Consider the following 15,883-nt stretch of genomic DNA (forward strand, 5'->3'; position numbering starts at 1 on the left):
TCATTTAAAAGCACAGATTTTAAAGCTATCTTGCAAATATTTTCTGTCTTGCTTTTACAGTGAGCAATAAAATGTTTTATCAATAAATTTTATTTTATCATTATGTCCTCAATATTTAAGCCAAATATATAACAAATGGTATCAATCAATATAAAATAATTTCATACACTGACCACTGATAAATATAAGTCAAAATAAGCTGGTGCTGGCTTGGGCAGCACATATACTAAAATTGGAACAATACAGAGAAGATTAGCATGGCGTATAAAATAGATAACTAATGAGAACCTAGTGTATAGCACAGGGAACTCTACCTGGTGCTCTGTGGTGACCTAAGTGGGAAGGAAATCCAAAAATGAGAGGATGTATTTTATACATATGACTAATTCACTTTGCTGTGCAGAGGAAACTGACACGGCAGTGTAAAGCGATGTTACTCAAAAAAAAAAAAAAAAGCCTGAGTAAGATTATAACAAACAAAATACACTTACAATGGATGTCTAGCTTTCCCTTGTGGACAATGTATACCAGAATCATTTCCCAGGAGGCCTCATTAGGTGACATTTGTCAACTTAATGAAGTTGTAAAGGTCCAGGGTATATGGTAGTGAGCTCTGAAGGTTTGACACATGTGAAAGATGTATTTTTCACTATAGTGTGCCATGAACTAAGGACCCAGGGGTGATGTATATATAATTCTAGTAAATTAATTTTCAAAAATAAGTTATGGCCAAGCCAACTTGCTTGGATGGGGCCTTCTCAATCTCAATTTATCTGACTGTTCATTTAATAGAAAACATGTTTGTTGTCTTTTTATAATCTCAATATTTCACTGGCTAATAAACATATAAACATATAAAGAGCATATCCCCAAGAGTAGTCAAGTTCATCCTACCTTCCTATTATCTAAAATTTACTGGATTCTCATGGGCTTCCCAGGTGGCACTAGTGGTCAAGAACTCTCTTGCCAATACAGGAGATGTAAGAGACATGGTTCTATCACTGGGTTGGGAAGATCTGGAGAAGGGCATGGCAACCCTCTCCAGTATTCTTGCCTGGAGAATCCCATGGACAGAGGAGCCTGGCAGGCTACAGCCCGTAGGATTGCAGAGTTGGACACAACTGAAGTGACTTAGCATGCATGCATGCATCAGTTTCTCATAAAATCATACTTAACACTAAAGATTTTGAGATAAACAGAGTGTAGGAAAACCTCAAACTCATAGAGAAAGACAATAGAAAAGCAGTTACCAGGGATTGGGGGTGGGTGAAATTGGGAGTGATTGGTAAAAGGATATAAACTTTCAGTTACAAGATGAATAAATTCTGAGGATCCAAAATATAACGGGTTTACTATAGTTGATAACACTGTATTGCATAATTGAAATTTGCTAAGACAGTAGAACTTAAACTCATAAGATAAAGATAAAAAATCATAAGATATGTGAGCTGATGAATGTATTAACTTCATTGTGGGAATTTTTTTCACGATATGTATGTATATCAAATCATCACATTGCATACTTTAAATTTCTTGCATTTATAGAAATTTTCATCCCTGAGTCATTAGAAAAGAACAAAGAAAGAAGAGGTGTGAAGGGTGGGGAAAAAGGTGATGAAATAAAAAGAAGGAAATTCAAGACTGGCTATACGCCCTTCCTTATTGTCTTCTGTCCATCTATTTTCAGTATGATATCACAATATTTATACATAATTATTTTGACTGCATTTCTGCATATATTTAAATGCAGAATTTATATTACATAAACTTTTCCTGGTGAAAGTTGATGTATGGTACAAAGTTTCAGTTATGCAGGAAGGTAACCTGGATGGGTGGGATGGAGGGGTTTGGGAGGGAGGTCCAAGAGGGAGGGGATCAGATCAGATCAGATCGATTGCTCAGTCGTGTCCGACTATTTGCGACCCCATGAATCACAGCACACCAGGCCTCCCTGTCCATCACCAACTCCCGGAGTTCACTCAGACTCATGTCCATCGAGTCAGTGATGCCATCCAGCCATCTCATCCTCTGTCGTCCCCTTCTCCTCCTGCCCCCAATCCCTCCCAGCATCAGAGTCTTTTCCAATGAGTCAACTCTTCACATGAGGTGGCCAAAGTACTGGAGTTTCAGCTTTAGCATCATTCCTTCCAAAGAAATCCCAGGGCTGATCTCCTTCAGAATGGACTGGTTGGATCTCCTTGCAGTCCAAGGGACTCTCAAGAGTCTTCTCCAACACCACAGTTCAAAAGCATCAATTCTTCGGTGCTCAGCCTTCTTCACAGTCCAACTCTCACATCCATACATGACCACGGGAAAAACCATAGTCACCTATGTTGGTGTATGTATGGTGTAAGTTGATGTATGGTACAAAGTTCCAGTTATGCAGGAAGGTGACCTAGATGGGTGGGATGGAGGGTTTGGGAGGGAGGTCCAAGAGGGAGGGGATACATATACACATATCGCTGATTCCCTTTGTTGTACAGCAGAAACCAACACCACATTGTAAAGCAACTATACTCCAATTAAAATAAAAAGATGAGCTCCATTGTACAGCATGGGGACTAATAGTAAACAACACTGTACTTGAACAATTTTTAAGAGGGTAAATTTTATATTAGGTATTTGTATCACCTCCCCCCCCCCCCCAACGTGATAATAATAAACACAAAAGGAGGAAACTTGGATTTGATGGATATGTTTATGGCAATAGACTGTGGTGATGGTTTCACAGGTATATTCATCTCCAAACCCATCAAGTTATAAGATGTACATTAAATATGTACAAGTGTTTTGTATCAGTTATACCTCAATAAAGTGGGTAAATTTTTCTAAAATATAGGGATGATTCCAGACTCAGATCTCTAAGCCTGCAAATAGGTCTTATTCAGGAGAAGCAGAGACCCACCAGGTATCCCTGAGACTCTGCAGGGTGCAGGAATGTGTACACAGAGCTCACAAGTGAGAGTCGTCACTTTGAGGGTTCTCTGCAGCCCCTCAGCTGTGTCCCCTGCCCTTGCCAGTCCCTGCTCTGTTGCCTTTTATTGGTCAGGCCTCTAGTCTGGTCCCTCACCAGCTTCATTTAACCATCTTGGACATTGCCAAGAGAAGATTTGGGCATGATGGAGAGGTTATGGGTAGGGGAGAGGTTTGAGAAGACAAAATTTGAGAACCAGATTTGGCAATGTTCAGGATGTAAGTATTTCCTATTTTATTAATTTTATTTATTTACATTGGTTTTTATCCCAACACTACTAATCCCTCCTGTAAGAACCTCCAGCTGACATCTTCTGATGGAATTGGTGACTTCTGCAAATGCAGCCAAGTTGGTAAAATCTGAAGTCATATTATTTATTACTGATTTAATCTTCAAAAAATCAATTCAATTCACTAAAAAGGGTTTTTGGTGGAGGGATGCTAAAAACCAGATGCTAAATCAGATACAGGAGACATTCAGTCACTCACAGAAGTCCATTTTGATTTTTTTTTAATGCATTCCTTGAATTGAGAAGCAGGAAAAAAAGAACTTATGTATATGTTTCAGACTGCTCATATTGGAGTTGGGAATTGTGTTAACATTGAACAACAAATTAACAAATCGATTGACCTGCTTATGGTATTCCATATGCAGTGCATGTCAAGATTGTGTAAATACTATCTTAGATAAATGTATGTGTGTGGGGAGCAATCGGTTCCTTTTAAGGGTTAAAGCTGTTCAGAATTCTGCCAAAGTAGTGTAGCTTGTCTAATGTAAGTTAAGAGACAACACTAAGTACTTAATAAAGGGATTCATTCAACCTGTGTAAACAAGTATTGGAGAACATTCATATGCAGTTAAAATTTATGATTTGAAACTAAAGTAAAATTTTCAGTTTTCACCTGTGATGTCGAAATAAGGTAGGATAAATTAGACCAGAAAAATATTCTACTGCATCTACATATTATAAACATGTAGATTAATCTATATATTTCATACAAACATATTAAAAATAAAATGTGAATATTCTTTTACCACCTTGATTCATATTTATATTTTATCTTCCTACTCCCAGTCTTCAATTCCCCATTCATGAAAATTTTGGAGAAAAATAAAGACATTTTTATTTCCTTCATGTAGTCCAGATCCTCTATTAGGATGCATTGTATGTATTCCCTGAATAAATTCTCACAGGGACCCTGATAGAAAAGGAACTATTCCAATTTTTTCCATATGAGAAAACAGAGACACAAAAAGAAGTAGAAACAGACTTATTCATATCACTAACGAGTTTAAGATTTGGAAATAGAAAGCTGTTTGACACGACTCTTAACAATGGTGATCTTTTCTATTGGTACAATCTTATTTTGAAAACCTCTAGCCAGAATTTATTCCCTTGATTTAAAAAAGTCTGATGACTCTCAACTCCCTATTCCTAGAAAGTTTAAATTCCTTAACGTGGCATTCAGTATTCTCTTCAATTTAGTTCCTTCCATGTTTTCTACTTAAGTCTCCCGACTTTTCTTCACTTGCTTTACTATCAGTTCAGTATGGACTACTTGACATTTGCTTAAAAGTCTCAGTTTTTTCTTCCTCTGTTTAATGGTTCACACTGTTATTCTTAATTGGATTATTTTCTCTCTCTACTTATATTTGTGGAAATCCTATGTATCATTCAGGTCTTAGGATAAATATCACCTCTTCCATAAAGCCACTCTCTCTCTTTCTTAGCCAAGCATTCATAAACCATTGCTTACACCTCTGGTATAGAACATGGGCAGTCTGACCCTAGGCTGCAGTTATTTGTGCATCTGTCTTAACTCATTCATCAGGCTCTTCAAGGGAAGAAACCCCTCTTTATATTTTCCACAGTGCCTGGAATAGATCTAGGTACAAGGGAGATTCAATAACCATCCCTTGAATGAGTGAATTAAAGTGATAGACAACTGAGTTAGATGTTATGCTTTATTAGCTGAGATCCTTTTGCTGTAGATTCTCATAGAACTTTTCAAAACTGATAAAATGAAACTTGCTCACAATAGAATCTCCAAATGTTATCCCCAGGATAGGCTCTGGAATAGTAATATAGAAACCTTCTTGGAAACCCTTGGAAACCATTCCAAAATGTCAAAGATCCTTGATTCAAAAACAATGATGATGACATTAATATGGAAAACACATGCGGTAATTAAGGATGGATAGGTATGTGTGCGTATACTATGTTAGATTTTTTTTATTGAATTGATATACCTACATACCAAAGAATAAAACCTGTTTGTGACACATAATGTTAAGATAATTTGTCAGTAACACATGAATTACTAAACGTTATAACAGTAAAAAATATTATAAGTTAATGCACCCATGGGTCATTCAACTCAGCTGGCAATACACCTGAATAAAAAGGGAGAGCTGGGCTTAATCTCCAAGCCTGTCATTTATTTCTTTCACACAAAAAGTATGGGACACAGGTGGCCAGAAGTCAAAGATCATACTCTGTCTGAATGCTTCATAAGGCACAGTACAAATGTATGGATCCTGCTGGGTGAAATCAAAAAGTCACTAGAACGGGTACCATTTTAGTGACCCAGGTCAAAGGCCATACTGCTTTTGGTGTTTTACAAATGTTTGACAGATTAAATACCCACCTCCTAGGGATAATAAATAGGCCATGGAGCTAAAAGTATTCATAAGCATTAAAGCTTCATTCAGAATTCTCCTTTCGAAGGATGTAGGTCACAAGGATTAGTAATATGGTTACAAAAATTTTTTCCCGTTGTTGAAAAATTACACTCTGGACAATATCCCTGAGTGTACTTGTAGGTCACCCAATATGAAGACTAGAAAAATAGAAAAGAGTTTAAAAAAAAAAACAATGGTTACACCTAGACCTGTACTTTCCTGAAATGCAGCATAACCCTTTCAGGATATTTTCATATTTCATCATACATTTTTTTATTGAACGAAGTGTCATTTTATCACTGATTTATGTAAATTATACTGCTGACTTTCAGCACTTTTTATAGGTCACTATCTCTAGAAAGTTGACCTGTTATAAGATATGTTTGACAAACAACCCATGGTGCTATCAGGACAATAATGTGTGGAAAAGTGTTTTATACACAGTGTTATAAAATGCTCTGAAATTAAGGCATTATTATTATTTAACACGATATCTCTTTATTATTTCTTGAACTCTTATGATAGTATGCTCCCAAAGTTAGTGTTGCTATATGCCTCTCTCTTTTTTGGTGTTTCTTTACAATTTGAAAATAATCATTTAGTTTCCTTTGTGGCTTTATGTAAACCAATGGTTTCATTTACTTGAAGTTAGAATCACCTGAAGGGATTGTTCCAACACAGACTACTGGACCCCACCCCAGAATCAAATTAAATTTTTTTTTCAGCTTTATTGAGGTATAATTGACAAAAATTGGATATACAAAAGTTGTAGAACACAATGATGATGGTTTCATATCAATTGTGAAATGATCACCACGATCAAGCTAATAGGCATTCATGACCTCACATAGTTACCTTTTTTTCCCCTTCATCCCTCTGTCCCTCTCTCCTCTGGCAACCAACACTTTGTTCTCTGTGTCTATGAGTCGGCTTCTAGTTTGGTTTGTTCATTTGTTTTGTTTTCCTTGAGATTCCACAGAACTTTCTACTCAGTAGTGGGGTCCAAGCACTGGCATTTCTAACATGCCCAAAGGATGCAGATGCTGCCGGTCCAGAGAACACACATAGGGTCCACTGACATAAACAACCTGCCATCATAACAGCTTTGTTTTCTTTAATCCTGACTCTTAGAAGATCTACATGTGTGTGTGCTCAGTTCTGTCCAACTTTTGGTGAACATGTGGATGGTAGCCCGCCAGGCTTTTCTGTCCATGGGATTTCCCAGGCAAGAATACTGGAGTGGGCTGCCATTCCCTTTTCCAGGGGATCTTCCTGACTCAGGGATCAAACCCATGTCTCTTGCATCTCCTGCATTGGCAGGTGGGTTCTTTACCACTGAGCCACCAGAGAAGCCCTAAGAAAGAGCTACAAGCCCAATAAACCTTCAAGTTAGTAAGAGGTGGGCAGGTGATTCTGAGACACATGATTAACTAAAGCTCCACTCAGGTGCTGTGCAACTATATCTGGTTGGATGACTTCAGATATTGTGTGAGGACATAAAATACTAAAAGAAGAAGCAAATTTTAAAAGAGCTTTAGAATTAATAGTTGTGATGAACTCTGTTATTTTTGAACGTCTTCCCATGATTTACATATTATCAGCAACCCGAGCTGAGTGTGGGTTTGCCTCAGAACTACACTATAAATCATCAGAGGTAGATTTAATAGTCATTACCAACACTAGTGTTCCACACTGAAATGTCTTTGTCTGCTTACTTTCTCTTCTTCCTTTGCATTCCACTGATCATCAATCACAAAAGCAGCTTGGCCATTTCTCTCTGTCTTGCCTCAGTGAACTCTGACTTTCCTTGACCATTAACCCCTAACTGGAATGCACATGGCCTGGGACACCTCTGTGGGCCCCTATTCACCTCTCCCAGTGAGCCTGCTTTCCTGGCACTGAGCCGCAAGGCAATATTTTCCATCTGTTGAATGAAGAGCATGACACAGCCATTTGGATAGGGTTTTGGAGTCCACGGCAAACCAACGATGCACAACTCACTTTTATTTCACAAGCCTGTGGGAGCCCAAAGAGATAAGGGGCCTTTCTGCTAGGCTGAACACAGAGCCTGGCATTCAGAAACAAATTCTCCTTCCTGAAACACTCAATATGGTTTTTATTCAAGCCAGAAACATTGTAGGTTGGAATAATCTAAGGATGAATCTAATCGGAAGTTATCTTGAAATGTGTGAGTAAGCCTCTCTTTCATACACCAGCTGTTTCCTTCCCGTTGAATGTTTACTGGATGGTGGATCAGCCAGTCTTTATTATGCAGTAGCGGGGAAATTTTGTCTGTTCCAAAAAGAACCTCCAAGGCCTTTCAAGGAGTAGAGAGGAAGAATGGTTCATCGTGAGTTCAGACAAATTAGTGGGGGGTGGGGGAGGAGGAGGAGAGACTGATAAAATCACATCCTCAAATTAGGGAATATTTTTCTTTTAAGTATATATTTTTAAATGTTTTAGTCACAACTGCTAGTTCTCACTATCAGAATATGTGATGCAATATTGTTAAAATAGCATTGCTAAGGATTCAAAAATAATTCCCCCAAGCATTTAAAAATATAGGACTTGTAATAAATGTTGATATATAAACTTTCTTAATTTACACATTGGAGGAGAAAAATTAGGTGTTAGGTATTATTAATAGTATCATTATCTTTAAAAATCAAAATGGGGAGAAATAATCTTGGTAAAGGAAAAAATGTTATGTAATGATATTTACTTGTTCAACACATTCTGACCCCATGGACTATACAGTCCATAGAATTCTCCAGGCCAGAATACTAAAGTGGGTAACCTTTCTCTTCTCCAGGGGATCTTCCCAACCCAGAGATCAAACCCAGGTCTCCTGCACTGCAGGTAGATTCTTTACCAGCTGAGTCACAAGGGAAGCCCAAGAATACTGGAGTGGGTAGCCTGTCCCTTCTCCAGCAAATCTTCCCGACCTAGGAATTGAACCAGGGTTTCCTGCATTGCAGGCAGATTCTTTACCAACTGAGCTATCAGGGAAGCCCTCAAAACATGTCAGTTGCTCTTTAAGAATTCAATTATACTTCCTGGTGTGGTTTTTCAAGTCTCTTCATGACTACACCCAAATTCTCTCCAGTCAAACAATACTCATATTAAAGACCCAAAATATTCTGACATTTTTTCTATTTTCTCTGTCTGAAATTCCCTTTACCATCAATTTTGCATATTAAAATTCAACCTACAGATGATACTCTAATTATTTAATCTTTCTAAATCTTCCTTCTTTCATTAATACCCACCCCTCTGGAAATAATTACATTTTAACGATTTTGTGCTCTGGATGGCATTTGTGTCTCTTCTTGATGACAATGCTGTGTGCAACTACACAATAGCTATATTTTATTCCACCTGCACTGCCTTTAGACTCTGTGCTAGGTATTATGCATGTGTTACTTCATTTTATCTCTACAGCAACATTTTGAAGTTAATATTAGTGATATTATCTTCATTTACAAATAAGAAAACAGAGTTCAAAAAGGCTGAGACACTTGCTCAATGATGCTATGTGGTCAAAGTGGAATTTAAACTTGAATGTGCCTGATTAAAAAAGTTCAATTTTGGGAGGCAGAAGACCTCAACAGATATTTCTCAGAAGAAGACATACAGATGGTCAATAGGCACATGTAAGATGCTCACCTTCCCTAATTATTAGAGAAATGCAAATGAAAGCTAACTGAGGTACCACCTCACAAGGTCAGAATGAGCGTGTCCTCAGTTGCTCAGTTGTGTCTGACTCTTGTGACCCTAAGCTCGCCAGGCTTTTCTTCCATGGGATTCTCCAGGCATGAATACTGGAGCGGGTTACCATTTCCCCCTCTTTCTAACCCAAGGACTGAACCCATGTCTCTGGCATCTCTTGCATTGGCAGGCAGATTCTTTACCACTGAGCCACAGGTCAGAATAGCCATCATTCAAAAGTCTATAGATAATAAAGGCTGGAGAGGTTTTGGAGAAAAGGGAACCCCCCTACACTGTTGATGGGAATGTAAAGTGGTGCAGTCACTATGGTGAATAGTATGGAGGGTCCTTTAAATACAATATGATTTTGCATTCCCTTTCCTGGGTATATATCCAGAAAAAACTATAATTCAAAAGATACATGCACCCAAATGTTCAAAGCAGCACAACTTACAATAACCAAGACATGGAAGCAATCTAAATGTTCATCAACAGATGAATGGATAAAGAAGATGTGATACAAGTATACAATGAAGTATTATTTAGCCACAAAAAAAGAAAAAAGTGAAATGATGCCATTTGCAGCAACATGGATGGATCTAGATGTTATCACACTAAGTGAGGTAACTCAAAAAGACAATAACAAATACTATATAATATCACTTATATACAAATCTAAAATGTGACACAAATGAACTTATTTATGAAACAGAAAAAGACTTATATAGAAAACAAACTTATGGTTACCAAAGGGTCTAGTGGGTTGGGGAGGGGTAAATTAGGAGTTTGATATTAGCAGATACAACTACTATCTATAAAATAGATAAGCAAAAGGGACCTACTCTATATCACAGGTACTATATTCAATATCCTGTAATAAACCATAATGGAAAAAATACAAAAAAGAATATATACACATGTATAACTGAACCACTTACCTGTACCCCAGAAACAATATTGTGAATCAAGTATGAGTCAATGAAAAATTAAAAAGCCCAATTTTCTTTTTCTCTGCTCTAGTTTTGTATGTGTTTTTGTGGACACGCAGCAACTACAGAGTCTGATCTAATCTCTCTAGATTTCAATGCATCTGGTTTGGTACTGATACTGCCAATGAATTTTATAGGACTAATCAAATCTACAAAAACTTGGTCAAATTTATAGAAAATATAATATAAAACTGCTATTGATTTTGATCAGATATATGTCTCAGATTCTACAATTGCTACCTATGAAATAATTCCAGAATATACACGCAAAGGACCCAGGCATGTAAGGTTTATGTGTGCATGTATAAATGTGTGGTATAATCATCCATCAATTTTCAAATAAAACACAATGTATTCCTTTAACATCTGTCACTCACTTTCACCCTTTTATTGAATTCTTTATGCTACTTTTGGTAGTTACATAGAATATGAATTTTTACCTGTTAAACAACCTTCATTTTGTTAATACTTGGTTAGGAATAGGCATTTCTTACACAGAAGAACTATACAAAAAAGATTCAAATGACCCAGATAACCATGATTGTGTGATCACTTACCTAGAGCCAGACATTCTAGAATGAGAAGTCAAGTGGGACTTAGGAAGCATCACTATGAACAAAGCTAGTGGAGGTGATGGAATTCCAGCTGAGCTATTCCAAATCCTAAAGGATGATGCTATGAAAGTTCTGCTCTCAATATGCCAGGGATTTGGAAAACAAAGCAGTGGCCACAGGACAGGAAAAGTCAATTTTCACTCCAATCCCAAATAAGGGCAGTACCAAACTATGTTCAAACTACCACACAACTGCACTCATTTCACATGCTACCAAGGTAATTCTCAAAATCCTTCAAGTAAGACTTAAACAATATGTGAACCAAGAACTTCCAGATGTACAAACTGGACTGAGAAAAGACAGAGGAACCAGAGATCAAATTGCCAATATCTGTTGGATCATAGAAAAAGCTAGAGATTCCAGAAAAACATCTACTTTTGCTTCATCAACTACAGTAAAACCTTTGACTGTGTATATCACAACAAACTGTGGAAAATTCTTAAAGAGATGGGAATATCAGACCACCTTACTTGCCTCCTGAGAAATCTGTATGCAGATCAAGAAGCAACAGCTAGAATTGGACATGGAACAACAGACTGGTTCCAGATTGGGAAAGGAGTACGTCAAGGCTGATATTGTCACCCTGTTCATTTAACTTATATGCAGAGTACATCACAAGAAATGCTGGGCTGCATGAAGCACAAGCTGGAATCAAGATTGCCAGGAGAAATATCAATAACCTCAGATATGCAGGTGATACCACCTTTATGACAGAAAGTGAAGTGGAATTAAAGAGCCTCCTGATGAAGGTAAAAGAGGAGAGTGAAAAACCTAGCTTAAAACTCAACATTCAGAAAACTAACATCATGGCATCTGGTCCCATCACTTCATGGCAAATAGGTGGGGATATAATGGAAATAGTGACAGACTTTATTTTCTTGGGTTCCAAAATCACTGCAGATGGTTACTGCAGCCATGAAATTAAAAGATGCTTGCTCCTTGGAAGAAAAGTTATGACCAACCTAGATGGCATATTAAAAAGAAAAGACATTACTTTGCCAACAAAGATCTGTCTAGTCAAAGCTATGGTTTTTCCAGTAGTCATGTGTGAATGTGAGAGTTGGATAAGAACAAAGGCTGAGCACCAAAGAATTAATACTTTCGAACTGTGGTGTTGAAGTAAACTCTTGAGAGTCCCTTGGACAGCAAGGAGATCCAACCAGTCCATCCTAAAGGAAATAAACCCTGAGTATTCACTGGAAGGACTGAGGCTGAAGCTGAAACTTCAATACTTTGGCCACCTGATGGGAAGAACTGACTCATTGGAAAAGACTCTGATGCTGGGAAAGACTGAATGCAGGAGGAGAAGGGGATGACAGAGGATGAGATGGTTGGATGGCATCACTGACTCAATGGACATAAGTTTGAACAAACTCTGGGTGATGGTGAAGGACAGGGAAGCCTGGTGTGCTGCAGTCCACGGGATCACAAAGACTTGGACATGACTGAGCGACTGAACTACAACAGGGATTTGTTTGCGTATTGTTATGCTATGCATAACCCCCCAGACTGTAGCCCTCCAGGCTCCTCTGCCTATGGAATTTTCCAGCCAAGTATACTGAAGTGGGTTGCCTTTTCCTACTCCAGGGGTTCTTCCCAACCCAGGGGTTGAACCCACATCTCCTGCATCTCCTGCATTGGCAGGAGGATTCTTTACTACTGTGCCACTTTGGAAGCATTTTCACCCTTAGTGTTTTCGTGAATTGTTTTATGAAACTTAGGGGAGATTTATTTGCAATAAGCTTTGAGCCATGTTCCTGCTAAACAAGTAAGACCAAGATCTTTGATACCTAAATATACTAAAGAAGAATACTTGTGGAAAGTAACTCACCAACTATAACCTTTGAACCAAAGAAATGTCAAACTTTTCTCTATTCAAGGTCTGTATCAGAACATATTACCTCCCAACCTATAATCAATTATGATTATGGTTACATAGACACTTTATACATTTATTTGTCCTTTTAAAGTCTGATTAACAAAAATGTATCTTTACCAATTGCAGTGTAACAGGATGTGTGTATGTGTGTAAGAAGCAAAGGTATTGGATTAACTGTAGAAAAATTCAGTCTTTTGTTTCTCCTCTACTTTAAAATGTCACGAAATTTACATAGACCAAAGTTTAGTATCCTTCCAAATATAAATGTTTACAGTGTCACTTGATAATAAAATGCTTATATACAGATGCAGTGTACCATTAAAAAACTCATAGTCTATTTCGTGTACATATGTAATTACTGAAAGAAATAAAACATTCTGCCTCCAATCTCCCTTGCTTCCAAACTACCCTTTGTTGTCATTTAGAGGAATTTTTCTAAAATGGAAACAAGAATATAACATGTTCTTACTTGAAGTCCTTCACACACGCCATGACTCATGATAAAGTTCAAATTTGTTGGCTTATCCCTCCAAATAGCTTTTTTTAAAAAAATTTTTTTTTAATTGAAGAATAATTGCTTTACAATATTGTGTTGGTTTCTGCCAATACATCATCATGAATCAGACATAGGTAGACATATGTCCCCTCCCTCTTGAACCCCTCTCCCACTCCCACCATATCCCACCCCTCTACGTTGTCATGGAGCCCCAGTTTGAGTTCCCAAGTCATACAGCAAATTCGCACTGACTATCAATTTTACATATGGTAGTGTATATGCATCCATGCTACTCTCTCCATTTGTCCAACCCTCTCTCCCCCCACCCCCCGTTCCATAAGTCTGTTCTCTATGTCTGTATCTCCATTGCTGCCCTGAAAATAGGTTCAACAGTACAATTTTTCTAGATTCCATATATATGTGTTAATACACAATATTTGTTTTTCTCTTTCTGACGTATTCACTCTGTATAGGTCCATGCAAAAAACTGACTCCTTAGAAAAGACACTGATGCTGGGAAAGATTGAAGGCAGGAGAAGAAGGGGACGACAGAAGATGAGATGGTTGGATGGCTTCACCAACTCACTGGATATGAGTTTGAGCAAGCTCCAGGAGTTGCTGATGGACAGGGAAGCCTGGCGTGCTGCAGTTCATGGATTCGCAGAGTTGGACATGACTCAGTAACTGAACTGACAGGTCCAAATTGTATTTGACATGGTTCCTCCCTACATCTCTAGCCTTTAACAAGAAGACATAGATCTTTTTATTTTCTGAATTAACCACTTTATTTGGGAGAATCTGGAGATAGTTAACCAAGGAAGTGAAGTGAAAAAACTCTTAAAGAAGAGATGGGCATTGACAAGTAGAGGAAAAAAGGGGTGCGAGTAAGTGTGGAGGGTATGAGGTGTTACAGGCCAGGGCAAAGGATGAGAGCCAGAGGGGCGTGGGTTGCCAGGAGCAGAAAAAGAGTGTACAAAGAGAATAAACGTAACTGTGAACTAGAATCTGGATAAAGGATGGAAGTTGCTACTTTTTAAATTCACAGATGCTTCCTAGATTTTTAGAATTTGAAAGGGTCTCAGATGGAAGAGCCTGGTGGGCTGCTAAGAGTCGCTAAGAGTCCAACACGACTAAGAGACTTCATTTTCACTTTTCACTTTCATGCATTGGAGAAGGAAATGGCAACTCACTCCAGTGTTCTTGCCTGGAGAATCCCAGGGAAGGGGGAGCCTGGTGGGCTGCTGATATGGGGTCTCAAGAGTCTCACACGACTGAAGTGACTTAGCAGCAACAGCAGAAATTGAAGAGAGGAGATGAAGAAGAAAGAAGAAAAAAGTAAGCTTAGTTCTCTAATACAACTCAGCTTTACAATTTTTATTCTACACTAACTATATTTCAGCAAAATTATTTTTCTGCTAGTAATAAATCCACCCAACGTTATTACACATTTAATTACCAAGTTAGATCCTGAAGCACATAGGAATCATTTCACATTCAATACTGTTAAGCCATCATTATTTCACATGTAATACTAAACAGTTAATAAATGGAGTCCTAGGTAGATGTACCCTTAATTCTTATGGTTAAAGCCATATATTACAGCAGTGGAAGATCACAAGCCTGCATTCTTAGTTTTAGTTGCTGAATAGTGATTCAGGTCATGGCTTTCTTTTCCTTTCCCGTAATTATTTAGTACTGTTGATAGTGTTCATTTCCACTGTGTCCTGTTTAAAAATAAAGTAATATATTTCTTTCCCAAATGTCATCTTAGTATTACATAGCACCTAAAACTTTCCCAATACATTTACAAAGAGTCTTGAGAGGAACAGGAGAAGGAAAAGCTGATTCTCATTACTCTTTTGAAGTTGAGACTAAAAACAAAAGATAAGAGTAGGAAATTACTTATATCCGAGCCAGCTTCCTATCATCATTAATGAAGTTATCTTCATCTCTTTGAGTTGTTTACTGTTCTGATTTAATATAAAAAGTTGCTGGTTCTTAAACACACTGTTTTCTTTTGTGGTTAGTATAAAGTAGATAATAAACTATCCATAAACCACAAAAATGAACATATAAATCTACTGTGTAGTTTTTATTATGCTTCAGACTTTTTATATTCCTCACGTATTGATCATGAATGACAGGTTTACATTTAAATTCTTTTTCTAGGCTTTGAAATTAAATTAAGATTATAAAGGAAGATAATTTTTACTGTTTTAATTTGAAGTGAATCTATTTGATACATTTCTATTAAGATTTATTAAATGCATCAATTTCCTAAAAATCTATCTTAGTAAAATTTATTGAAAAGCATAATTTTATTAGTAACTTCATTAATTAGATTGCATTTACAAAATGCTTCCCCATAAAATGTAAATTAAGTGTCCTTGCATCGAGACAAAAAATTAGCCATCATTTCTCTTTCTTTTACATCCTTCAAGGTAGTGGGGCTTATGCAGAGTCTCTATAGTTGTTTGCTATTTTTCACTGTGTCTTTAAGGTCCACCACACAGACCTAATAACTATATCCACAGTTTGATA

General features: G+C 37.4%; 1 pseudogene; it reads left to right on the forward strand.

Annotated features, from left to right (window-relative positions):
- The first annotated feature begins 202 nt into the window (after positions 1-202).
- On the forward strand, positions 203-297 carry LOC129624857 (uncharacterized; annotated as a pseudogene).
- The last annotated feature ends 15,586 nt before the right edge of the window (positions 298-15,883 follow it).

This window comes from Bubalus kerabau, chromosome 12 (genome assembly GCF_029407905.1).
Source record: "Bubalus kerabau isolate K-KA32 ecotype Philippines breed swamp buffalo chromosome 12, PCC_UOA_SB_1v2, whole genome shotgun sequence".
Classification (NCBI taxonomy): Eukaryota; Metazoa; Chordata; class Mammalia; order Artiodactyla; family Bovidae; genus Bubalus; species Bubalus kerabau.